General features: G+C 45.0%; 1 pseudogene; it reads left to right on the forward strand.

Annotated features, from left to right (window-relative positions):
* The first annotated feature begins 6,619 nt into the window (after positions 1-6,619).
* Positions 6,620-7,036, forward strand: LOC100613060 (large ribosomal subunit protein eL34-like; annotated as a pseudogene).
* Positions 7,037-26,643: the final 19,607 nt, after the last annotated feature.

The following is a 26,643-nucleotide window of genomic DNA, read 5'->3' on the forward strand; positions in this document are numbered from 1 at the left end:
ATGCTAAATGAATGACAAACCTCTTTCAAAGACTTACAAAACATTGTTTTTGTAATGTATTCTGGAGTTTTGCCATGATCAATTTCAAGAATACTGGTCTATACTTTCTAGAATTTACTTCTTCCCTCCCATGTGTACTTGTCTTTTGTTTTCTGGCACTAATTTTTTTTTTTTTTTTTTGAGACGGAGTCTCCCTCTGTTGCCCAGGCTGGAGTGCAATGGCGAGATCTCAGCTCACTGCAACTTCCACCTCCCACGTTCAAGTGATTCTCCTGCCTCAGCCTCTCAAGTAGCTGGAATTACAGGCACCTGCCACCATGCCCAGCTAATTTTCATATTTTTAGTAGAGATGGGGTTTTGCCACGTTGGCCAGGCTGGTCTTGAACTCCTGACCTCAGGTTATCCACCTGCCTCAGCTTCCCAAAGTGCTGGGATTACCGGCGTGAGCCACCACACCCAGCCGTCTGGCACTAATTTTGCCCACAATTTTTTTAGCTAGAACTAACGCCATTTCCATAATCAAGTGAATTTGAGTTTACAGTTTCAGAAATACACACGACCTAGAATAAATGTCTCTGTGTCTTTCTTTCTGTGTTTCCACCTGCCTGTTACTTCCTGTAATATCAGCTGAAAGGACACAAATGTCACTTCATAGACAACTCTTACAGAGGCTCCTCAACTTCTTCCTAACATTAAGCACAGCTCGACACAAAACCAAGGGAAACTGGGCAAATTTTATTACTGGGCAAATTTTATTCACCGCCCATTTTTCCATTTCCTGAGGCCCACTGGTATTCAAATGGGGTCAGCTCTGATTACCTTTAGGCATATGGGTGCAGGGCTAATTTTCTGAACTTATTTTCAGCGTAATAGGGCATTCTCATTTCAAACAAAAAAACCCCATCACGCTTTCTTCACCTGCTCAAAGATGCAGCCCCACCATCCCCATCTCCCTAAAAGCTTTCTGCAGCCCACTAAAAATATCCAATGTTGACAGATGTAAGCTATCAATACAGAGACTCAAGATCCCAGGGTGAGAAGTGGCCAGAGGCGAAGTCTTGATAAACAGCTCAAATTGGCTCTTACTCCACAGGTGATGCCTAGTTTATCTGGGTAATTGTAAAAGGCATTTTTACAGCAAATCAATTAAATGAAAATCTTTTAAACCCTTTTTAAATGGGGGGAGGAAGGGGAGGGTGAAGAGGGCCAACCTTTGTAAGCTAACAGGTGATTTTAATTGGAACCAGCAGCGTTATACCATGTTTTTGACCCATTCGGTAAAGGCAGAAAAAGAAATCAATAAATTTCCATCAGCATTTGCCCTCCTGGAGTCGTATAAGTAGAATGGAGACACGAACCCCAGTTAATGGCTTCATCAAGCACCTCACTGATTCTCTAACAGAATTAAATAGGTTGCAGGTCTCTCCCCATTGTCCTCTGCGTTGAGATTCAAAATGCCCCAGTCTGCTGGGTGCTCCTAGGTGACACATGAGTTACCATCCTCCTCATTACAAGTACAGCTAACCACCCCCAGGCCCAATCATGACAGACCTACTGAAGCAGTCCTGTCTCAGAGATGGGAATCCACACACTGACCCTTTATTAAAAGCAAAACACAGGAGCTCCAAGTTTTACTCCTGGAAATAGATCTATGGAGAATCCACAGGGCCTAACAGTTGGGCAGCTTGACTTCAGTCACGTATTAGTTGTGTAACCTTGGGTAAATTACTTAAACTTTCTAATCTGCCGTTCCCTCATCTTTATACAGGGGAATAATGATGCCAACTCTCATTGGCTTGTTTTGAGATTAAATGTTGTGTGTCAATATACTTAAAGGTACATCCAAAGATTTGAATAGGCAGTTTACAGCAGAAAAAAATTAAAATGGCATCCAACACATGAGAAGATATACTGTTTCACTCATAATAAGAGCAATGCAAAATAAAACCATACTGAGATGCTACTTTTCATCTGTCACTGGCAAAAATCCCATGATTTGAGAGTATATTCTATTGATGAAGTGACGGGGAAACAGGCACTCATTCATTGTTGAGGACTCAAAACAGGATCACCTTATTAGAGTGGGATTTGTAAATATCTGAAAAAATTTTATATGCATTTACCCATTGAGCCAGAAATCTAGGAATCTATCCCAAGATACAGGAGCAAAAATTCAAAATGACTTATACGCTTGGTAAATCTCTGTGCCGTTATTTATAATTGCAAATGTATGGAAATAATTCAAATGTCTATCAACAACTAGTTGAATAAAATATGGTTACATGGATGCAATGGAATACTCTGAAGCTGTAAAAGTTAATGAGATAGAGCTGTGTATGCTGATGGAGAGTGGTATCTGGGATATATTAAGTGAAAAAAAGATGTGGAATATCTAGAGAGAGAGACAGAATCATACCTTTTGTGTAAAAAAGAGAAAACAAGTGTAAATATACATATGTGTTTGCTTATATTTGCAAAAAGAAACATTGGAAAAATTTTTAAAAACTAATAAAAGTTGAGGAGGATCAGCAGGAACATAGAAGCAAGATATCTTTTTTTTTTTTTTGAGACGGAGTCTCACTCTGTCACCCAGGCTGGAGTCTCACTCTGTCACCCAGGCTGGAGTACCGCGCAATCTTGGCTCACTGCAACCTCCACCTCCCAGGCTCACGTGATTCTCCTGCCTCAACCTCCCGAGTAGCTGAGATTACAGGCATGTGCCACCACATCCAGCTAAATTTTGTATTTTAGTAGAGACAGGGTTTCACCATGTTGGCCAGGCTGGTATCAAACTCCTGACCTCAAGTGATCTGCCCACTTTGGCCTCCCAAAGTGCTGGGATTATAGGTGTGAGCCACCGCGCCTGGCCACAAGATTTCTTTAAACATACTTTATATAAATTTGATTTTGGAAACATAGAAATGTTTTCTATGTTCGAAAACTGTATTACATTTAAAAAGTAATCCCTAAACATTAAAAACGAAAAAAAAATTTACTATGAATTAATTGGATATGTAAACCCTCAGGGAAAATAGTTATTTCAAGTGACTTTAGATCACAGTAATAGAGGAATATATTCTTTTTGTTTTTTTTTTTTTTTTTTGAGACAGAGTCTCGCTCTGTCGCCCAGGCTGGAGTGCAGTGGTGCTATCTCGGCTCACTGCAACCTCCGCCTCCCGGGTTCACGCCGTTCTCCTGCCTCAGCCTACCGAGTAGCTGGGACTATAGGCGCCCGCCACCACACCCGGCTAATTTTTGTATTTTTAGTAGAGACAGGGTTTCACCGTGTTAGCCAGGATGGTCTCGATCTCCTGATCTCGTGATCCGCCCGCCTCGGCCTCCCAAAGCGCTGGGCTCGGCCTCCCAAAGCGCTGGGATTACAGGCGTGAGCCACCGCGCACAGCAATAGAGGAATATATTCTAAACACAAATGAGGCGAGGTGTGGTGACTTGTACCTGTAATCCCAGCCCTTTCTCATAATGAGGCAAGAGGATCACTTGCTTGAGGCCAGGAGTTCAAGACTAGCCTGGGCAACAGCCAAGACTACAATCTCTACAAAATAATAATAATAATAATAAATTAGCCAGTCAGGGTGGCTGAGGTGGGAGAATCATTTGAGCCCAACAGTTTGAGGCTGCAGTAAGCTGTGATTGCACCACTGCACTCCAGCATGGCCAACAGAATGAGACCCTGACTCTTAAAAAAATTTTAGGCCAGGTGCTATGGCTCATGGCTGTAATCTCAGCATTTTGGGAGGCCGAGGCAGGCGGATCACCTGAGGTTGGGAGTTGGAGACCAGCCTGACCAACATGGAGAAACTCCGTCTCTACTAAAAATACAAAATTAGCCGGGCATGGTTATACATACCTGTAATCCCAGCTACTCAGGAGGCTGAGGCAGGGGAATCACTTGAACCCAGGAGGTGGAAGTTGTGGTGAGCTGAGATTGCACCATTGCACTCCAGCCTGGGCAACAAGAGCGAAACTCTGTCTCAAAAAAAAAAAAAAATTTAGACTTTATTTGGTAGCTTAATTGTAGTCATAAAATTTGTTTTATTACTTTAAAACTATTTTATGGCCAGGCGAGCTGGCTCCCGCCTGTAATCCCAGCACTTTGGGAGGCCGAGGTGGGTGGATCACGAGCTCAGGAGATCAAGACCATCCTGGTCAACATGGTGAAGCCCCAACTCTACTAAAATACAAAAAATTAGCCAGGAGTGGTGGTGCAAGCCTGTAATCCCAGCTACCTGGGAACCTGAGGCAGGGGAATCACTTGAACCCGGGAGACGGAGGTTGCAGCGAGCCAAGATCGCGCCACTGCACTCCAGCCTGGTGACAGAGCAAGACTCTGTCTCAAAAAAAGAAAAACAAAACTATTTTACGTATTGTAGACTAATGCAGTAAGTAGTAACAGTGTCAGGAACCAAGATTTTCAATGTAAGAAAAAAGACATAAAGGATAAATTTTAAAATGTTAAGTAAAGATCTTGGCAAATAAAAAGAGATGATGTGGTAAATCTTAACTTTTTGTTTTTGTTTTTGCTTTTTGGAAAGAGACTCTCCACATGGGGAGGGTGCCTGACCAAGGGGTCCAGAACACCCTGAGTTTCTTCCTTTGGCTTGGGGCTCTCTTAGATGGTCTTAGCTACAAGCAACAGAAATAGGTACTCATTGACTTGAGGGGGAAAAAATGACTCGTTAGGAAAAACAACCTGTTAGGAGCGTAGCCAGAGAATCAAAGGAAGTGCCAAACCATCACCCGCCGCGGGAGGGCCCTGCGAGCTGTTTTAATCAGCTATTCCAGCATCACAAAACACAGCTGATTAATACAACAGCAGTGTCCTGTTTCTCAGAATTGTGTGGAGGGACTGGCTAGAAGTTCTTCCGTTGGTTTCTTCTAAACTCACTCAGGTGACAACATCCAGCTGGTGGAGAGACTGGGGCAGGACTCAGCTGGGAAAGCTGTGAAGATGGGGCCATTCTCTCCACGTGGTCTTTCATCCTCCAGGAGGTTAAACTGGGCTTTTCCCCCATCACACCGTGGACAATGGTCCAAGAGAGTAGGAGTGGAACTGCAAGGCCCATCCTGGCAGCCGTACAGCGTCGCTCCCACCACGCTTTGCTGGCCAAAGAACACCATCAGGACATCCCAGATTCAAGTGTTCATACTCACCTTTTAATAGGAAAGGCCACAAATAATTTTTATCTGCTTTTAATCAGCCACAGTCCATCTATAAACAATGATTGTCACTGGTAACAATGATTGGCAGCTCCTTCCATCAAAAAGTAGACCCCTTGAATCTGGACCAGCCTTATGAAATGTTTTCAATGATAGAATATGCTGGAGAAGACATGGGCCACAGCCTCCCAGAAAGGCTGTATCTTCTCCTTCCTGGAACACTGCCTTTGCCGTGTGAAAAAGTCTGGTCTAGACTCCAGTAGGATGGAAGACCACGTGGATAGAAAGCTACGCCAGGCTCCCGGCTAAGCTCAGCTTACAGTCAACACCGCATGAATGTATCTACATGAGTTTGCCCACAACAGGCCAGAGGAAGAACTGCCCAACCAACTCACAGAATCACGAGCAATAAGTTGTGGTTTCAAGCCACCACATTTTGGAGTAGTTTGTCACACAGCAGTAGATAACCACCTCCGGGGCTTTCAGCGTCAGGAATTGTGCAAAGTCTCTCTGAATTTGTCATTAACATAACTGCTCCTAAGTCTGGTGCCCTGGCCTCTTGGCTGCAAGATTGCCAACTTTAGGTTAAGAGTCTACTTCTGAACCAACCAGCTATGGCAGAAAAGTGAGGGGCTGAGTCACTTAGCACAGACAGAGGTCCTGAGGGTCACCCAAGCTGATACCTCCTGTTACCTCCACACTGCATCCCAAGGAGTCTGCTATTTCTGATCTCAATCTTCAAAACCCTAGCCCATTTCTCCACATCCTTGTCAACGTGTATATTATCTTTCATCTTTTTGATACTGCCATTCTGACATGTGTGAGGTAAGAACTCATTGTGGTTTTAATTTTTATTCTCCTAATGATTAGTGATGTTGAACATTTTCTCACGTATCAGTTGGTATTTGTTTGTTTGAGATGGAGTCTCGCTCTGTCACCCAGGCTGGAGTGCAGTGGCGCCATCTCGGCTCACTGCAACCTCTGCCTCCCGGGTTCAAGTGATTCTCCTGCCTCAGCCTCCCAAGTAGCTGGGATTACAGGTGTGCGCCACCATGTCCAGCTAATTTTTTGGACTTTTAGTAGAGACGGGGTTTCACTATGTTGGCCAGGCTGGTCTCAAACTGCTGACCTCAGGTGATCCACCTGCCTCGCCCTACCAAAGTGCTGGGATTACAGGCGTGAGCCACTGCACCTGTCCTGTTTTCTTTTGAGAAATGTCTATTCAAGCTCCTTTGCCCATTTTTTAATGGGAACCCCTCTCCACTCTTGGTGGGAATGTAAACTAGTACAGCCATTATGGAAAATTGTATGAAGTTTCCTCAAAAAAAACCTAAAAATAAAATTGCCATATGATCCAGAAATCCCACATCTGGGTATATACCCTAAGGACTTGAAATCAGTATGTTTGCTCTTCCGGGGACGTGGTCTAGAGGCACTCGGAATGGTCCAGCATTTGACATACTGCTGTAGGCTTTCCTACAGTTCAGTCTCTAACAAAACTAGGCTGTCCCGAACACCTGGTAATAGAATTGTTTACCTTTATACCAGGAAGGTTGGGAAAGCACCAAAATCCGCATGTGGGCATGTGTCCAGGAAGACTTCATTTTGAAGTTTGTGCTGTGAGACCTAAAGTTCCTATGAGATTGCCCCAAACAAAAAACATGTCAGCAGGGCCTCCGGTGGTTGTGTGTGTTCCAGGTGTGTTCATGACAGGATCAAGAGTGATTTCCTTATTGAGCGGCAGAAAACCATTGCGAAAGTGTTGAAGGCACAAGCACAGTCAGAAAGCTAAATAAAAAAATGAAGCTTACAGCCGGGTGTGGTGGCTCATGCCTGCAATCTCAGCACTTTGGGAGGCCAAGCCGGGTGGATCACCTGAGGTCAGGAGATTGAGACCAGCCTGGCCAACATGGTGAAACCCCGTCTCTACTAAAAATACAAAAATTAGCCTGGCATGGTGGTGCGCACCTGTAATCCCAGCTACTTGGAAGGCTGAGGCAGGAGAATCACTTGAACCCAGGAGGTAGAGTTTGCAGTGAGTTCATGCCACTGCACTCCAGCCTGGGTGACAGAGTGAGACTCTGTCTCAAAAAAAAAAAAAAAATGCCAGGCGTGGTGGCTCACATCTCTAATCCCAGCACTTTGGGAGGCCAAGGCGGGTGGATCACCTGAGGTCAGGAGTTTGAGACCAGCCTGGCCAACATGGGCCAACCCCATCTCTACTAAAAATACAAAAAGTTAGCTAGGCGTGGTGGTGAGCACCTATAATCCCAGCTACTCAGGAGGCTGAGGCAGGAGAATCGATTGAACCTGGGAGGCGGGGGTTGCAGTCAGCCAAGATCACACCACTGCACTCCAGCCTGGGCAACAAGAGTGAAACTCTGTCTCAAAAAACAAAACAAAACAAAACAAAAAAAGAAGACAATTGGAGTCATAATTTTTTTAAAAAATCACTATGTCAAAGAGCCATCTGCACTCCATGTTCATTACAGCATTATTCACAATAGCCAAGATGTGAAATCAACCTAAGGCTTCATCAAGGGATGAATGAATACAGAAACTGTGGTACATATAAGCAATGGAGTACTAAACAGTCATTAAAAAGAAGAACATTCTGTCACTTGCGACAACATGAATGAACCTGGAGGACAATAAGCTAAGTGAGGCCGGGCATGGTGGCTCACGCCTATAATCCTAGCACTTTGGGAGGCCGAGGTGGGCGGATTGCCTGAGCTCAGGAGTTCGAGACCAGCCTGAGCGACACTGTCTCTACTAAAATACAAAAAATTAGCCGGGCGTGGTGGCGGGCGCCTGTACTCCCAGCTACCCAGAAGGCTGAGGCAGGAGAATTGCTTGAACCCAGAAGGCGGAGGTTGCAGTGAGCCGAGATCAGGCCACTGCACTCCAGTCTGGGTGACAGACTGAGACTCTGTCTCAGAATAAATAAATAAATAAAAATAAGCTAAGTGAAATCAGCGCAGAAAGACAAAATCCTCATATTTTCATTTATCTGTGGAATCCAAAACAATCAAACTCAAACCAGAGAGTAGAACGGTGGTTGGGAGGTGAGAGGAATGTGGAGATGTTGATCAAAGGGTACCAAGTAGCAGTTAAGCAGGAGGGATAAATAAGTATTTAAGGTAATGGGTATGTTAATTATCTTGATTCAATCATTCCACACTGTATATGTAGATCATAACATCACTGTGTATCCCATAATTACATAAGATTATAACTTGTCAAAATTAATACTAATTAAAGAAAAAAAAAAGCTCAGGTAGGATGCTTCTCCTTCCCTGTTTCTCTTTAACACAGCTGAAAAATGCTGAAGCTTTGGAGGTTCGGGGAAGCTGGTAGTTAGCCAAGATCACAAAGGGAACAAGAGTCCTAAATAAAGGAAAAGAAAATGTATAAAATAATTTAAATAGCAAGATTTCAGATGTGTGCTAGCTAGGCTGTGATGACAGGCATGATGAACCTTTTTTTTTTTTTGAGACCAGGTCTCTCTCTGTTGCCCAGGCTGGAGTGCAGTGGCGTGATCTGCACTGCAACCTCCACTTGAATCCTGGGTTCAAGCCATTCTCCTGCCTCAGCCTCCCAAGAAGCTAAGATTACAGGCACCTACCACCATGCCTGGCTAATTTTTGTATTTTTATTAGAGAAGGGGTTTCACTATGTTGGCCAGGCTGGTCTCAAACTCCTGACCTTGGGTGATTCACCCGCCTTGGCCTCCCAAAGTGCTGGGATTACAGGTGTGAGCCAGTGTGCCCAGCCAGTCCTCACCTCTTATATGCTGAGGGTTATTTATTTATTTATTTATTTATTTCTTCTTTTTTTCGAGATGGAGTTTCGCTCTGTCACCAGGCTGGAGTGCAGTGGTGCGATCTCAGCTCACTGCAACCTCCGCCTCCCAGGTTCAAGAGATTCTCCTGCCTCAACCTCCCAAGGAACTGGGACTACAGGCGCATGCCACCACACCCAGCTAATTTTTGTATTTTTAGTAGAGACGGGGTTTCACCATATCGGGCAGGATGTTCTCTATCTCTTGACCTCGTGATCCTCCTGCCTTGGCCTCCCAAAGTGCTGGGATTACAGGTGTGAGCCACCGTGCCTGGGCATGCTGAGGGTAATTTTGTTGCTCTTGCAGATCCAAAAGAGCATCAATACCTTGACACACAATACACAAGTCTGTAGAACATGGTCTGTTCTGGGAACTTCCCATTTACAAATTCCAACAGGGTAAATTCTGTCCAGGTGTAGTGGCTCACACCTATAATCCCACCACTTTGGGAGGCTGAGGCTGGTGGATCACTTGAGGTCAGGAGTTTGAGACCAGCCTGGGCAACATGGCAAAGCCCCATCTCTACTAAAAATACAAAAATATATATATATATATCTCCAGGTGTAGTGGCACATGGCTGTAGTCCCAGCTACTCAGGAGGGTGAGGCAGGGGAACAGCTTGAACCCTGGAGACGGAGGCTGCAGTGAGCTGATATTGCCCCACTGCATTCCAGCCTGGGCAACAGAGTGAGACTCTCTCAAAACAACAAACAAACATACAAATTCCAATAGGGTAAGTTCTATATAGGGAGACGGTACTGCATGGTGCTTAATATTATGGATTGAAGAGTCAGACAGAATAGTCTCCTCATTTGTTAATGGGAATACAATGTAGCTTACCTCATAGGATTATGGCAAGGATTACATGAAAGAAGGCACGTGGAGTATTTCACATAGTTGGCAAATAGTGTTTTATAAATGCTGGTTATTAATAAGAAACTAAGAACAATTTTTTTGCAGGAAGTTCACCTCTGTACCCTCAGAATCTATCATGTTGCCTAGCACCTATTAGGGGTTCAATAAATGTTCACCAGGCCAGGCACGGTGGCTTATGCCTGTAATCCCAGCACTTTGGGAGGCCAAGGCAGATGGATCACTTGAGGTCAGGAGTTTGAGACCAGCCTGGCCAACATGGTGAAACCCTGTCTCTACTAAAAATACAAAGAAAAAAAAAATTAGCTGGGCATAGTGGCATGCACCTGTAATCCCAGCTACACAGGAGGTTGGGGCAGGAGAATCACTTGAACCTGGGAGGCAGAGGTTGCAGTGAGGGGAGATCATGCCACTGCACTCCAGCCTGGGCGACAGAGCAAGACTCTGTCTCAAAAAAAAAAAAAAGAAAAAAAAGAAATTCACGAAATGCGTCACCGTATCCGGGGGTCAGAAAGCATAAGGACACCCAGGAATGAAGTCATTTGCCCAAGGTCACCATGCCACATGGCCACTTCGAAGCAGACCTTATAAATCTCCACAGTGTGGGTGCCCTGTAAGTCTCTCATGCCCTAAGTGTTTAGATGATACCTGACTGAGCATAAGTCCTGGGGAGAAAGATTCAATCAAAGTTCCAAATCTGATTCTATTCCAGCCAGAGCTGAGTGAGTGTCTGTCTCTCCTTTTCCCTGGGCCTGTCACAATCTCAACAAATAGGCTTTTAAATTAAGTAGTGATTTGGAATGTAAGTGAGTGCATTTAAGATGATAAGAGACAGAGAGATCCTAATGGCTGAAATATTTGTCATATCACAAGTAAACGGAGTGTTTCGGGGAGTCACTAATATAACTAATTTTTTCCAAATCCTCCTCTGCTCTGTGTGGGAAGATGAGGTCAGTGCAGGTTGAGCCAGCCCGGAGTGAGCAGCTGCCAGGGGACTGAAGAGAATACTGATGGATGGCTGAGGCGCCCGGACAGTTCGCCTCAGGAAACCAGAGCCCACTTGTTCAAATTAAGCTATGGATGCCCAACAACCGGTGGCAGGCTGCCACGAATGAAAAGGTGGGGAAATGAATGCACAGCCCAGCCCGCCTCCCCCGGAGAGTGGAGCTGTGTTGCCGGTTTGGGCTTGGCCCCTATGCTGGGGGGTGTCTGAAAGGAAGCTGGAAGTAATCTAACGCAGCTCCCTCCTCCTCGCACCCTGACACCCCATTCTTGAATATCCTCTGCAGCAAGCCCAAATCATTTTAGTCAGACCTCTTGTTGGTGGCTCCTGGAACCTGGTATCTCACTACCTCCATGGCAGCCCACTTTCCTTGGCAGATCCCAGAGGTATATTCGGCACTCACTGTCCAAAATGAATAGCCCCCTCAGTTAGGCTTGGTGTCTCGAGTGTTTAGGCTTACAGCCAAAACCCAAGTTCCAGTCTTTTATTTATTTATTTATAAATTTTAAGTTGTCTATTTATTATTTATTTATTTTTTATTTTTATATTTATTTATTTTTGAGAAGGAGTCTCACTCTGTCGCCCAGCCTGGAGTGCAATGGTGCGATCTCGGCTCACTGCAACCTCTGCCTCCCGATCAAGTTCCACTACCAAATTTGCTGTGCAGCCTTCAGGCTGAAACAATACCTTTGCTGAGACGCCTTCTTGGTTTGTAAAAATGGGAATGACATTTGCACCATGGCTTTTCACAATGGCAAGTGCTGGTGGAAAGAGAGAACTGGTCATTTCGCCCGAACCTCACATTAATTTGGGGCCTCAAGTTTAGATTTTGACATTACCTTAAAATAAATACACATTCAGGCCAAGCACGGTGGCTCATACCTGTAATCCCAGTACTTTGGGAGGTCGAAGTTCCCAAAATCCTTCCATGTTTGGGAGGCTGGTCAGAAGTTCAAGATCAGCCTGGCCAAACATGGTGAAACTGTCTCTGCTAAAAATACAAAAAATTAGCCAGGTGTGGTGGCACACACTTGTAATCCCAGTTACTCAGGAGGCTGAGGCACACGAATCGCTTGAACCCGGGAGGTGGACTTGCAGTGAGCCGAGATTGCGCCATTGCACTCCAGCCTGGGCGATAAGGTGAAACTGTCTCACACACACACACACACACACTCAGCCAAAGAGAAATACTGATAAGACTAAAAGGAAATGATCACCCAGGAGCAGTGGCTCATGCCTATAATCCAAGCACTTTGGGAGGCTGAGACCAGTGGCTTGCTTAAGCCCAAGAGTTCCAGACCAACCTAAGCCACATGTCAAAACCCCATCTCAATTAAAAAAAAAAAATAGGAGATGTTCCTCATTGGAAATGTATGAGTCATTTTTGGGCCACCCCTTCTGCAGCACACACTAATGGGATTTTTAAAATACATTTTTGTCTAGGACGAGTATTTAGCATTGCATTTTTTAGGTAGTTTGTTTGTTTGTTTGTTTGTTTGTTTTAAGACAGCGTCTCACTCTGTCATCCAGGCTGGAGTGCAGTGGTACAATCACAGCTCACTGTGGCCTTGACCTCCTGGGCTCAAGCCATCCTTTCACCTCAGCCTCCCGAGTAGCTGGGACTACAGGCACATGCCACCACGTTTGGCTAATTTTTTAAACTTTTTGTAGAGATGGGCTCTCACTATGTTGAACTCCTGGGCTCAAGTGATCCTCCTGCCTGGGCCTCTCAAAATGCTGGGATTACAGGCAGGAGACACCATACTTAGCCAGCATTGCGTTTTTGTTTACTTTTTAAAAATTTTTTTGTAGAGATGGGATCTGGTTTTCTGCCCAGGCTGGTCTCAAACTCCTGACTTCAAGTAATCCTCCTGCCTCTTCCTCCTAAATTGCTGAGATTACAGGCACGGACCACCATACCTGGCCAGCACTGCATTTTTTTTTTTTTTTTTTTTTTGAGATGGAGTCTCGCTCTGTCACCCAGGCTGGAGTGCAGTGGCCCGATCTTGGCCTCCCCGGTTCACGCCATTGTCCTGCCTCAGCCTCTCGAGTAGCTGGGACCACAGGCGCCCACCACCACGCCTGGCTAATTTTTTGTATTTTTAGTAGAGACAGGGTTTTACCGTGTTAGCCAGGATGGTCTCGATCGCCTGACCTCGTGATCTGCCCGCCTCGGCCTCCCAAAGTGCTGGGATTACAGGCGTGAGCCACCACGCCCGGCCCAGCATTGCATTTTAAAAAGCATTCACTCTTCAGAGAAATGTGAGAAAAAAAGAAAGAAAAATAAATAAGTAAATAAAATAAAAGCATTCACTCACTAAATATAAAGTTTTAAATATATCACAATTTTTATAATCTTGGTTTGACGTTTCTTAATATCCTAAGAGCCTAAAAAAATGTAAATATTCCAGGTTTCTAAGAGGTTCTGTCCTTGCCTCCTTGTAACATTATTGTTGCAATCAAATAAGATTAGAAATGTAAAATCAAGCCAGGCGTGGTGGCTCACACCTGTAATCCCAACACTTCGGGAGGCCGAGGCAGGTGGATCACCTGATGTCAGGAGTTCGAGATCAGCCTGGCCAACATGGTGAAATCCCGTCTCTACTAAAAATACAAAAATTAACTGGGCATGATGGTGCATACCTGTAGTCCCAGCTACTTGGGAGGCTGAGGCAGGAGAATCACTTGAACCTGGGAGGAAGAGGTTGCAGTGAGCTGAGATCATGCCATTGCACTCTAGCCTGGGTGACAGAGCAAGATTCTGTCTCAAAAAAAAAAAAATGAAATATAAAATCAGTTTTTCATAAAAAGGTTCTGTATATTATATAAGGTATTTAAAATAGTCAAATTCATAGAAACAAAAAGTATCACGGTAACTGCCAGGGACTTGGGGGTGGGGAAACTGATAATTTGCTTAATGGGTTCATTCTGCAAGATGAAAAAGTTCTGGAGATGAGTTGCACAATGATGTAAATATACTTAACACTACTGAACTGTACACTTACCAATGATTAAGATGGTAAATTATATGTTATGTGTGTTCTACCACAGTTAAATTTTTTTAATCTTAAAAACTTTTTTTAAGTTGTCTATAAATTAGTTGCTGCTGCTATTTTTTATTAATACTACTAAGTAATTATATACTGTCTTTCTTTAAATATGTATTGAGTATTCACTATGTGTCAGGTGCTGTGTAGACCCTAGAGAGCTTTTTAACTTACATAGTGAATAAATATAATATGATGGCCAGGCACAATGGCTCACGTCTATAACCCCAACACTTTTGGAGGCCAAGGTGGGAGGATTGCTTAAGGCCAGAAGTTTGAGGTGACCAGCCTAGACAACATAGTGAGACCATGTCTCTATAAAAAACATTAATTAAAAACTTAGCCAAGTGTAGTGGCACACACCTGTAGTCCCAACTACTTGGGAGGCTGAGGCAAGAAGATTGCTTGAGTCTAGGAATTTGAGGCTACAGTGAGCTATGATCAATGACACCACCGTCCTTCTGCCTGGATGACACAGTGAGCTCTTGTCTCTAAAAAAAAGAAAAGAGGGTCGGGCACAGTGGCTCACGCCTGTAATCCCAGCAATTTGGGAGGCCGAGGCAGGTGGATTGCTTGAGCTCAGGAGTTCAAGACCAGCCTGGGCAACATAGCAAACACCTGTCTCTACAAAAAATACCAAAAAAAAAAAAAAAAAAAATTAGCCAGGTATGGTGGTACACACCTATAGTCCCAGCTACTCAGGAGGCTGAGGTGGGAAGATCACTTAGAGCCTAGGAGGTAGAGGTTGCAGTGAGCTGAGATCACACAACCACACTCCAGCCTGGGTGACAGAGTGAGACCCTGTCTCAAAAAAATAATAAAATAAAATAAAATAAAGATATGCAAGATTTCTTCATTTTAAACTACAAAACACTGCTGACAGAAATTTTAAAAGGCCTAAATAAAAGGAGAGATATGCCATTTTTGTTGATTCAGACTCAACTTTGTTAAGAGGTAAACTCAATTTGATCAAATAGAGTCATTAAAATCCTAAGAATAAGTCAAATCGGTTATTTTTGTGGAAATTGAGTTGATTTTTAAGAATTATGTGAAAAAGCAAAGATCTAGAAGAACAAAAGCAGTCTTGAAAAAGCAAAACAGCTGGGCGCAGCAGCTCATGCCTGTAATTCCAGCAGTTTGGGAGGCCAAGGCAGGAGTATTATTTGATGTCAGCAGTTCAAGACTGGCCTGGCCAACATGGTGAAACCCTGTCTATACTAAAAATACAAAAATTAGCTGGGCATGGTGGGAGGTGCCTGTAATCCCAGCTACTCAGGAGGCTGAGGCAGGAGAATCACTTGAACCCAGGAAGCAGAGGTTGCAGTGAGCCAAGATTTGTGCCACTGCACTCCAGCCCAGGTGACAGAGCAAGACTCCATCTCAAACAACAACAACAAAAAACACACCAAAGTTGGAGAATTCATTACCTGACTTTAAGACTTACTATAAAGCTTAATAATCAAGCTTAAACACAAATATTACCAAATCTAACTGTTCTAGTTATTTATTATTGTGTAACAAACTACCCTAAAATCGTGGCTTAAAAACAATAACATGGCCAGGCACAGTGGCTCATGCCTGTAATCCTAGCACTTAGGAGGTGAAGGTGGGAGGATTGCTTAAGGCCAGGAGTTCAAGACCAGCCTGGGCAATATAGCAAGACCCGATCTCCACCAAATACAAACTAACAAATAAATAGCCAGGAGTGGTGGTGCATGCCTATAGCCCCAACTACTTGCGAGGCTGAGGCCAGAGGATTGCTTGAGCCCAGGAGTTTGAGGCTGCAGTGAGCTATGATCACCACTGTACTCCAGCCCGGGTAACAGAGGGAGACTCTGTCTCAAACAAACAAAACCCAATAACATTTATTTTGCTCATGAACCTGGGGGTTGACTGGGCTCAGCTGAACAGTTCTCACTTGGGTTCTGCCATGAAGATGCAGTCAGCTGGTGGCTGGGACTGGAGTCATCTCCCAGGCATCCTCATTCACATGTCTGGCGCCCAAGCCAGGACCCACTCAAACAGCTGGGGGCTGGAAGAGCTGAGGCCCCTCCTCTCTCTCTATGTAACCTTTCCAAATATGGACCTCAAGGGGACCAGACATCCTACAAGGCAGCTGTAGGAATAATGAACATCCAGAGAGCCAGGTGGAAATAACATGGCTTCAATAATCTAGACTTGGAAGTTAACCAGCGTCACTTTCTCCTCATTCTATCCATTAGAAGTCAGTGCCTGAGGACAGCCCATATTCAAAGGCAGAGGAATTAGACTCTGTACATTAAAAAAAAAGGCACAGTGGCTTACGTCTGTAATCCCAGCACTTTGGGAGGCCGAGGTGGGTGGATCACAAGGTCAGGAGATCGAGACCATCCTGGCTAACATGGTGAAACCCCGTCTTTACTAAAAAAAACACAAAAAATTAGCCGGGCATGGTGGCGGGTGCCTGTAGTCCCAGCTACTCGGGAGGCCAAGGCAGGAGAATGGCATGAACCCGGGAGGCGGAGTTTGTAGTGAGCCAAGATCGTGCCACTGCACTCCAGCCTGGGCGACAGAGCGAGACTCCATCTCAAAAAAAAAAAAAAAGTAGCTGAGTGTGGTGGCGGGTGCCTGTAGTTCCAGCTGCTCGGGAGGCTGAGGCAAGAGAATAGCTTGAACCTGGGAGGTGGAGGTTGCAGTGAGCCAACATGCCACTGCACTCCAGCCTGGGTGACACAGAGAGACTACGTCTCAAAAAAAAAAAAAAAAAAAAAAAAGGCCAGGTGCAGTGGCTCACGCCTATAACCCCAGCACTTTGGGAGTCCAACGCTGTTGGATCACCTGAGGTCAGGAGTTCAAGACCAGCCTGGCAAAACCCGTCTTTACTAAAAATACAAAAATTAGCTGGGCATGGTGATGCATGCCTATAGTCCCAGCTAGTTGGAAGGCTGAGGCAGGAGAATCGCTTGAACCCAGGAGGCGGAGGTTGTAGTGAGCTGAGATTGCACCATTGCACTCTAGCCTGGGCAACAGAGCAAGACTCCATCTCAAAAAAAAGAAAAAAAAAAGGCAGACATATTTTTAAACCACCCTGGGAACCAAAGAAGTGAAGAGCCTGAAATAAAAATCACTCTTGGCTTAAATGAAATTTTGGTCCAAACAAGAAGGGACCTGGTAAAATGGTGGGAAATGCATGAGAGACTCTTTTTGAGCTTTCTTAAGGCTCCAGGTGAGATTTAGCCACAGTGGGAGGTGCGTGAGAAGGCAAGAAACCTGAGTGAGGGCTGGAACTTTTCCCCACCTCATATAAAGTCTGAGCCTTACTTGACTGGATGAGATTGTGCCATCTGGCCTTTGCTTCCGTGCCTTTGGAACATGCTGTTCCCACTGACTGGGCTGCTCTTCTTCTCTCTCATCTGGCCATCTCCTGCTCATTCTTGAGGCTCAGCTTAGGCATTTGCTCCTCCAGGAAGCCTCCCTCCATCCTCAATCCTGGGTCAAGAGCTTCTTCCACTGGATTTCGTAACTCCCTGTCCTCTGCCCTTTCTCAATGCTCACTGGTGTCTGTCTCATTGCTGCGTATTTACGTGTTCCTCCCTTTTCCTCTTACTAAAGTGTAAGCTCCTTGGGGGCACAAGGGAGTGTTTTGTACTCCTTTGTATCCATAGCACCCTAGTAAAGGTGATGGATGATTTAAGCAAGAGGATGGAATATTCCTGAGCTATGTCAGGACTCAAAGCCTCACAGGGAAGCAGCTGCAAGATCTCTCACTTTGTCCCAAGCTCTCCTGCGTCACCTCCCTGCACAGGCAAACCAGAGCTGGGCAAAGCACATCTGATGGTATGATTAGTAGTTCCTTAGTGGGAGTAGCCAACACTGCAATCTGCTCAACCATGGCCTCCCCTCCAATCTCCCCAAATCAGCCAACTCCTCTTCCCAGTTCCTCTCTGGGAGTAGACTGACCTGCTTCCCACTAAAACCACAGACGCGATAATAGGAGAAAAAAAAATAAGGGTCGAGAGTAGGACAATTGGTAGCAACGAGATGAACACAGAGTAATGATGCAGACCTCGCCCTGGCCTCCCCAGCCTAAGCTGGGGAAGATTCATAGTTGATACCCATTAAAGGGCTTAATGAAATAATTATAATTCACACCCCAGAGCATCTGAGAATCAATACTGGGGAACTTTGAGCCACTCTGGGGGTGGCACCCCACTGGCTGCACAGTTCAGCGCAGCAGGCAGAGCTGGTGGAAGTAAATGCAGTTGACACGGAAGTTGCATTAAAAGAGGGCAATAATAGATTAAAAGCTGCCAGGATCCTGGCGACTGGCCGTCGATATCCTTTATTCCCTATCTCGCCCCAATTCTGCCCCCTCTGTGCACTATTAGCCCAAATCGATGGGCTGTCAATTGACATCACTGGCTACAGCATTAATGCAAGCTCACAAAAGAAGCCTGACCCTAGATTATCACTTCTCTCGCTTCCAAATTACAACATAATGCAGGCCGCGGGCAGCTTGTGACATGTTAACACTATACACGATTTGTTGGGATTGGACTAAACATTTCATAGCTAAAGATTTCATCAGAGACTTGATGACAGGAATAAACTGCTGCCCACGGGGAAATCACTGGAAATAATAGAATTAGGCATTGTTTGGCAATCCGGAGGGACGAGGAAGGATGTCGGGGAGCAGGACCTACAGCTGGTGGCCTGCTGTGGGAGCAGCTTCAGGGAAAGAGATGGCAATTAAAAGGCCTTTTTGTTGGTCCCACTAAAGGACAGGTATTTGGATCTTGTCTAGGGCTTACATACTTTCTATTTTTGTGCAAAAGCTGGGAAGGGAATTTCTCTTCAGTGATAACAGGGAATATAACTGCTGTGGGTCAAATTGTGTCCTTTCTCCCTGCGGCCCACCCAAATATGTTGAAGTCCTAATCCCCAGAACCTCAGAATGTGACCTTCCTTATTTGGAAATGGGGGTCTCTTACAGAGGTAATCAAGTTATAATGAGGTGCAGTAGGACATGTGTTCCTATAGAAAGGGCTGGGCATGGTGGCTCATGCCTGTAATCCCAGCGCTTTGGGAGGCCGAGGCAGGCAGATCGCTTTGAGCTCAGGAGTTTGAGACCAGCCTGAGCAATATGAAGAAACCCAGTCTCTACAAAAAAAAAATGTTTTAAATTAGCCAAGTGTGGTGTCTCACGTCTATAGTCCCAGCTACTTAGGGGGCTGAGACTGGAGAATTGCTTGAGCCTGGGAAGCAGAGGTTGCAGTCAGCCGAGACTGTGCCACTGCATTCCAGCCTGGGCAACAGAGTGAGACCCTGTCTCAAAAAAAGAGGGGAGGGGAGTGGTGGGAATCTGGACACAGAGACAGACAGGTGCAGAGAGATGATGTGAAGACACACAGAAAGAACACAGCCATGTGACTGGAGTGATGCAAGAAACACCTGAAGCTACTAGAAGCTCATAGAGAGGCATTGGACAGTTCCCTCCCTCGTGCCTTTAAAGGAAGCATGGCCCTACTGACACCTTGATGTCAGGCCTCTAGCCGCTAGTAGATTTCTGTTGTTTTAAGCTACACAGTTGTTGGAACTTTGCTACAGCAACCTTAGGAAACAATACTAATTATTACAATCTAATAGTGATAATAGCCCCCATTTATTGAGCATCTCTGAGAGTCTGGCACAGAGACTGGCTAATTTCATCCTCATAACAAACTAATGGTTGAGTATTATAACCCCCATTTCTTTTTTACTTTTTTTTTTTTAGACAGTTTCACTCTTGTTGCCCAGGCTGGAGTGCAGTGGCGCCATCTCGGCTCACCGACCTCCGCCTCCCAGGTTCAAGCGATTCTCCTGCCTCAGCCTCCCAAGAAGCTGGGATTACAGGCATGCACCACCACACCCGGCTAATTTTGTATTTTTAGTAGACACGGGGTTTCTCCATGTTGGTCAGGCTGGTCTTGAATTCCTGACCTCAGGTGAGGTTGGGAGTTGCCTCAGCCTCCCAAAGTGCTGGGATGACAGGCGTGAGCCACCACGCCCAGACAATTTTAATTTTTTTTACGTACAATTTCTATTTTATTTTTCTCCAGAGAATAATCCATCTTCAGTCTTTTTTTTTTTTTTTTTTTTTGAGACAGAGTCTTGCTCTGTCGCCCAGGCTGGAGTGCAGTGGCGCAATCTTGGCTCACTGGAACCTCCGCCTCCCTAGTTCCAACGATTCTCCTGCCTCAGCCTCCTGAGTAGCTGGGATTACAGGCATGTGCCGCCACATCTGGCTAATTTTTGTATTTTTAGTAGAGTTGGGGTTTCACCATGTTGGCCAGGCTGGTCTTGAACTCCTGACCTCAGGTGATCTGCCTGCCTCAGTTTCCCACAGTGCTGAGATTACAGGCGTGAGCCACTGCGCCCATAAGGCCACAACCCACCTTCTTTTCAGTACAATCTAATCTTTTCCCAGCTCCTAAGGGGACCTGTATCCACTTGGTTTGAGTGACCATAATGTCTCAAATGAAAGTGTAGAAATTTTTAAAAAAATAAAAAACAGGCCAGCACAGTGGCTCACGCCTGTAATCCCAGCACTGTGGGAGGCCAAGATGGGTGGACCACTTGAGGCCAGGAGTTCGAGACCAGCCTGGCCAACATGGTGAAACCCTGTCGCTACTAAAAATACAAAAAATTTAGCCAGGCATGGTGGCGCATGCCTGTAATCCCAGCTACTCCTGAAGCTGAAGCCGACAATCCTTTGAATTCGGGCAGTGGAGGTTGCAGTGAGCCGAGATGGCCCCACTGCATTCCAGCCTCGGCAACAGAGTGAAACTCTGTCTCAAAAAAACAAAAACAAAAACAAAAACAAAACAGTTTGGACCCAGCAGAATGGCTCTTGCAGAGAAGGGTGGTGAGAAGGGCCATTCTGCCATCAGCGGAGGTGATCATCTGAGACTCCACCATCAACATTTATGAGCGCACCCATGAAGTGGGCTTCAAAAAGGGTGCCCCTTGGGCACTCAGAGAGATCTGGAAATTTGCCATGGAGATGCGGACTCCAGATGTACACATTGATATCAGGCTTAACAGAACTGTCTGGGCCAAAGGAATAAGGAATGTCCCATACTATATCCATATCCATGTGCACAGAAAACATGAGGATGAAGATTCACCCAAAAAAGCGCTGTACCTATGTACCTGTTACCACTTTCAAAAATGTATAGACCGTCAACATGGATGAGCGCTAACTGCTGGTTATAAAATAAAAGTATAAAACTACAAAAAAAAAAACCCAGTAAACCCAGCACAGCCATGATTATTCCATTCTTTGAGAGTAAGAATCTTATTTTTTTTTTTTCTTTTTCCTTCTTTTTTGTGGAGTGCGGGGGCGGACAGAGTCTCACTCCATCGCCCAGGATGGAGTGCAGTGGCGCCATCTCAGCTCACTGCAACCTCTGCCTCCCAGGTTCAAGCCATCCTCCCATCTCAGCCTCCCAAGCAGCTAGGACCACAGGCATACGCCACCATGCCCAGCTAATTTTTGTATTTTAGTAGAGATGGGATTTTGCCATGTTGCCCAGGCTGCTCTTGAATTCCTGGCCTCAAGCAACCCACCCACCTCAGCCTTGAGCTGAGCAATATTGTTCCTCCTCATCCATGTTCCCAATTACAATGGTAGGCCTTTGTCTCTTTCTCTGTCTCGCTTTCTCTTTTCTCCTTGCAGGGGAAACCAGCCCTGCGCCTCTTTCTTTTTCAGTTAATATATGTATTTATTGAGATCATACAATTCACCCATCTAAAGTGTGTAATTCAATATTTTTAGTTTACAGAATTGTGCAATCATCACAATCAATTTAGAACAATCTGATCACCCCAAAACAAATATCCCATACCCTTTATCACTCTGTATTTCTCCCCGTTTTTCCCCTCAGCCTATGCAACCATCAATCTTTTTTGTCTTAAAAGATTTCCTATTCTGCACATTTCATATCAATAGAATCATATGTGTTTTTTTATGACTGGGTTCTTTCACTTACCATAATGTTTTTAAGGCTAATCTATGTTGTACCACATATCAGTACTCAATTCCTTTTTTTTTTTTATTCGAGACAGAGTCTCACTCTGTTGCCCAGGCTGGAGTGCAGTGGTGTGATCTCAGCTCACTGCAACCTCTGCTTCCCAGGTTCAAGTGATTCTTTTGCTTCAGCCTCCGGAGTAGCTGGGATTACAGGCATACACCACCATATCCGGCTAATTTTTGTATTTTTAGTAGAGATGGGGTTTCACCATGTTGCCCAGGCTGGTCTTGAACTCCCGACCGCAGGTGATCCGCCCTCCTCCTCGGCCTCTCAAAGTGCTGGGATTACAGCTGTGAGCCACAGCGCCCAGCCCCATCAGAGTGTTTTCCAAAATGGCTATACCACCAACAGTATATGAGGGTCCTAAGTTCTCTACATCCTTGCCAGCTTGATTACAGACATCCTAATGTACGAGAAATTCTATCTCTGTGATAACTTGCATTTCACTGGTGGCTAATGTTGAGCATCTTTTCATGTGCTTATTAGCTATTTATCTTCATTGAAGAAGTGTCTATTCAGACATTTTGCCCATTTTAAAAAATGGGTTGTCTTTTTGAGTTATGAGTGTTTTTCATATATTCGGGATAACAGTCCCTTATCAGATATATGATTTATAAATATTTTATCTAGTTTTATGGGTTTGCCTTTCACTTTCTTGATGGTGTCTTTATCTTGGCAACATGGCAAAACCCCGTCTCTACACAAAAAAGTACAAAATTAGCTGGCCGTGGTGGCATGCGCTTGTGGTTCCAGTTACTCAGTATCACTTGAGCCCAGGAGGCGGAGGCTGCAGTGAGCTGTGACCATGAAACTGCATCCCAGCTTGAGTGACAGAGCAAGACCCTGTCTAAAAATAATAATAATAAAATAAAAAAATAAAAAATTGAGCTGGCTGAATGCTCTGAATGTTCTGTGCTGTGGCCCAGTGTTCTAGGACAGGCCCCATTGCTCCAGGCAGGCCCTGACAGTCTTCTCATTCTGCAGACTAGCTACACTGTCTCTGCTCATCCCACTGACTCCACATAGTGCCCAGATCTCAGGGGCAATGTAAAGACCTTTATTCCAGTCAAGATCTTGGCAATTCTGTTATTGCCAACTTTCCTTTACCCAAATCTGCTCCAGGTTTGATCACTTTCTTCTCATCGCATGCAACTCTGATGTTGGCTCCCCACCCTGCAAGGAACAGAGAGTGAGTCTGAGCTCATCCAGCAACCACCCTCCCACTCTTCCAAGAGAGATGATCATGAGCAGACTATTATAAAGCACAAAGCGAGCACATTCTACCCTCTTGGGTACCTGCTCCACCCACCCCTTCTTATTCATTCACTTGACGAATATATGTTGCTTATGTGCCAGACACTGGGAACACAGGTGTGCACACAGGTGTTTCTCCATTCTTGGGTGAGCTTCCTGAGGAATTTAAGCATTTCACCAAAGTGTGTTGAGAAACCCAGAAGCAGTTCAGGGGGATGAGGGAAATAATATGGGGACTTAAACTAGCCAGTGTGGCTCCGGAAAGGCTATATTCTCTGAGCTTTTTCTTCACCTCGCCCTCCATATTCTAAACCTGTCTGTATTACCCATCCCTCCATACCCATTGCCCAAGTATCCTGAGATCTCAACTCAAGCCATTACTCCCACCTGAGCAGGGCACTTGCTCAGTTGAGAATGCTGGGCCGGGCGCAGTGGCTCACACCTGTAATCCCAGCACTTTGGGAGGCTGAAGCGGGCAGATCACCTGAGCTCAGGAGCTTGAGACCAGCCTGACCAACATGGAGAAACCCTGTCTCTACCAAAACCACAAAATTAGCCGGGCATGGTGGCGCATGGCTGTAATCCCAGCTACTCGGGAGGCTGAGGCAGGAGAATTGCTTGAGCCCGGGAGGTGGAGGTTGCAGTGAGCCGAGATCTCACCATCGCACTCCAGCCTGGGCAACAAGAGCGAAATTCCATCTCAAAAAAAAAAAAAAAAGGAAAAAAAGAATGCTTTGCCTGGAAAGTAATTGTGGATATTTAGAGCTGACTTCCTTTTCCTTCTTCATTATTTGCTGTGCTTCCAGCTAGAAAGCACAACAAACAGCACAGACAATGCTACAGCAGCTTCCCCCGGGGTACTCTGACAGTTTTATAAATAGCTACTGCCATCTAGTGGACAAAGATGACTACATCAGTACGTAGACCCACAGATACGGAAATTCTCAGCGTTTCTATTTATGTCCTACAACCACTTCATCCCACCTTAATGGAATCCAAAAGACCACTTTTCTTCTGAAAGCCTAAAGCCTGGAACATTGTAAGTACTCAATATTGTTTGGACAAAGGATTTTTCACGGGCATTGTCATTTTTAAATTTTATATGTAACAAATATTGTAGTAATATTGTTGGAAAATTTTATTATTGTGGCTTTATACTATTGCCTTAGAAGTTTAAGTCTATTAAGGGCCAGGCGTGGTGGCTCATGCTTGTAATCCCAGCACTTTGGGAGGCGGGCAGATTGTCTGAGCTCAGGATACTGAGCCTGGGTACACGATGAAACCCCATCTCTACTAAAATACAAAACATTAGCTGGGTGTGGCAGCGTGCGCCTGTAGTCCCAGCTACTCAGGAGACTGAGGCAGAATTGCTTGAGCCCGGGAGGTGGAGGCTGCAGCAAGCTGAGATCACACTACTGCACTCCAGCCTGGGCAACAGAGCAAGACTCCCATCTCCAAAAAAAAAAGAAAAAGAAAAATGTCTAATAAGGTCAAGTAGAAACTCAGAGAGCTATAGTAATAAAAATACATTTTAGAATATAACCATATTGCCAAGTTCACCAGAAACGTGCATGTAACTCCTAAACTGGACCTAGAGATTAAGTTTTTTGGCTTGTCTTCCCAATCCAGTAGCGCCCTGTGCAGCAGGGACAGAACCATCTAGATCATGGAGTTTCCTCTTATAAACTCAAACCTCCTTACAGTAACTTGCAAAAGCAAATTTTGCCACCGTGTAGATTTGTGCATGCACAGCCAGAGCATCCAAACATCCCTCCATTGTAAGGTTATTTGGAGAATCAAATAAGGGGAGAAGCAATTGCCATTAACTCGAAATTGAATGGGAAGTGGTAGACACTGCTGTCCCTATGGTTACCTTCTCTTTCTCTAAGCCTAACCTAACAGCTAATTAGACATTTATAAGGTTTAAACATCTTTACTGGCTTCTTAAACTACTAGCCCACAGCAGAACCCTAATTACAAACAATAGGCCAGGCACAGTGGCTCACACCTGTAATCTCGGCAGTTTGGGAGGTCAAGGCGGGGCAAACCATTTTGAGGTCAAAAATTCAAGACCAGCTTGGGCAACATGGCAAAACTCCCGCTCTATAGAAAATATAAAAATTAGCTGGGCATGGTGTCCCAGCTACTCAGGTGGGAGAATGCAAAGGTGGGAGGATGCAAAGGTGGGAGGCAAAGTTTGCCGTGAGATCGTACCATGGCACTCCAGCCTGGGTAAGGGAGGCTGGAGGCTGTCTCCAAAAAAAAAAAAAAAAATCCATTTCCCCAGATTAGACTATGTGATGACATTAAGTGTCCACCTGAGCCTCAGTGTCATCTATAAACACATTCTGGTTTATAAATAGATGAAAATATAATACAAATAACTGAGAAAACCTAGCAAATATTAATTCCCACCTTCCCAGGCCCCAATTCCTTGCTATACATTACACATGTCCAACAAGGTATTATCTGCATAGGGGAAACATTGCCATTATTTACTCCTCTAATTTTGTGTTTTGCTAATGAACATTAAGCTAACATTAACCTGAAGTTCAAAAATTTGCAGTAACAGCTACCACTGAAAACCTTCCACATAATTTTAAGATTCCACATGAAACGAGATCAAAGTATATTTACCCTTTAGTCTCGTTGAGTCAAGGCATCAAAAAAGTTTGTAGCATCTCAAATACATGGTATGGCCATGTGCAGTGACATAAACCTGTAGAGCCAGCTACTTGGAACTAAGGCTGGGTGACCACTTGGACCCAGGAGTTACAGTCCAGCCTGCACAAGTGATAACACACCCGTATGGAAAACTGAAGCCCAGATAAGATTCTCACCCAAACAAAAGAAACATGCCAAAAACGTGCATTGCTGTCAGGTGCAGTGACTCACACCTGTAATCCCAGCACTTTGGGAGGCTGAGGCGGGTGCACCACCTGAGGTGGGGAGACCAGCCTGACCAACATGGAGAAACCCCATCTCTACTAAAAAATACAAATTAGCCAGGAGTAGTGGCGCATGGCTATAATCCCAGCTACTTGGGAGGCTGAGGCAGGAGAATCCCTTGAACCCAGGAGACAGGGGGTGCACCACTGCAATGAGATCGTGCTATTGCACTACAGCCTGGGCAACAAGAGTAAAACCCTTCAAAAAAAGTGTGTACTACTTGTCATTTTTTGTAACCTTGGAGAAAATATGGAATGAGAAGTATATCAAATCGTGCTATAAATTCCCAGAGATACCCAGACATTAGTAGACCTTCAGTACCAAAGGGAAAAACTGCAGCTCCTCCATGAATTAGCTTTTTGGCATATGCTAAGATTAGCTAGTCCACTGAAATCTGTCATGTACGTAATGACAGGTAACAGCCTGCTCCCCTAGTCTATCACAACT

Source organism: Pan troglodytes, chromosome 9 (genome assembly GCF_028858775.2).
Source record: "Pan troglodytes isolate AG18354 chromosome 9, NHGRI_mPanTro3-v2.0_pri, whole genome shotgun sequence".
In the NCBI taxonomy this organism is placed as follows: domain Eukaryota; kingdom Metazoa; phylum Chordata; class Mammalia; order Primates; family Hominidae; genus Pan; species Pan troglodytes.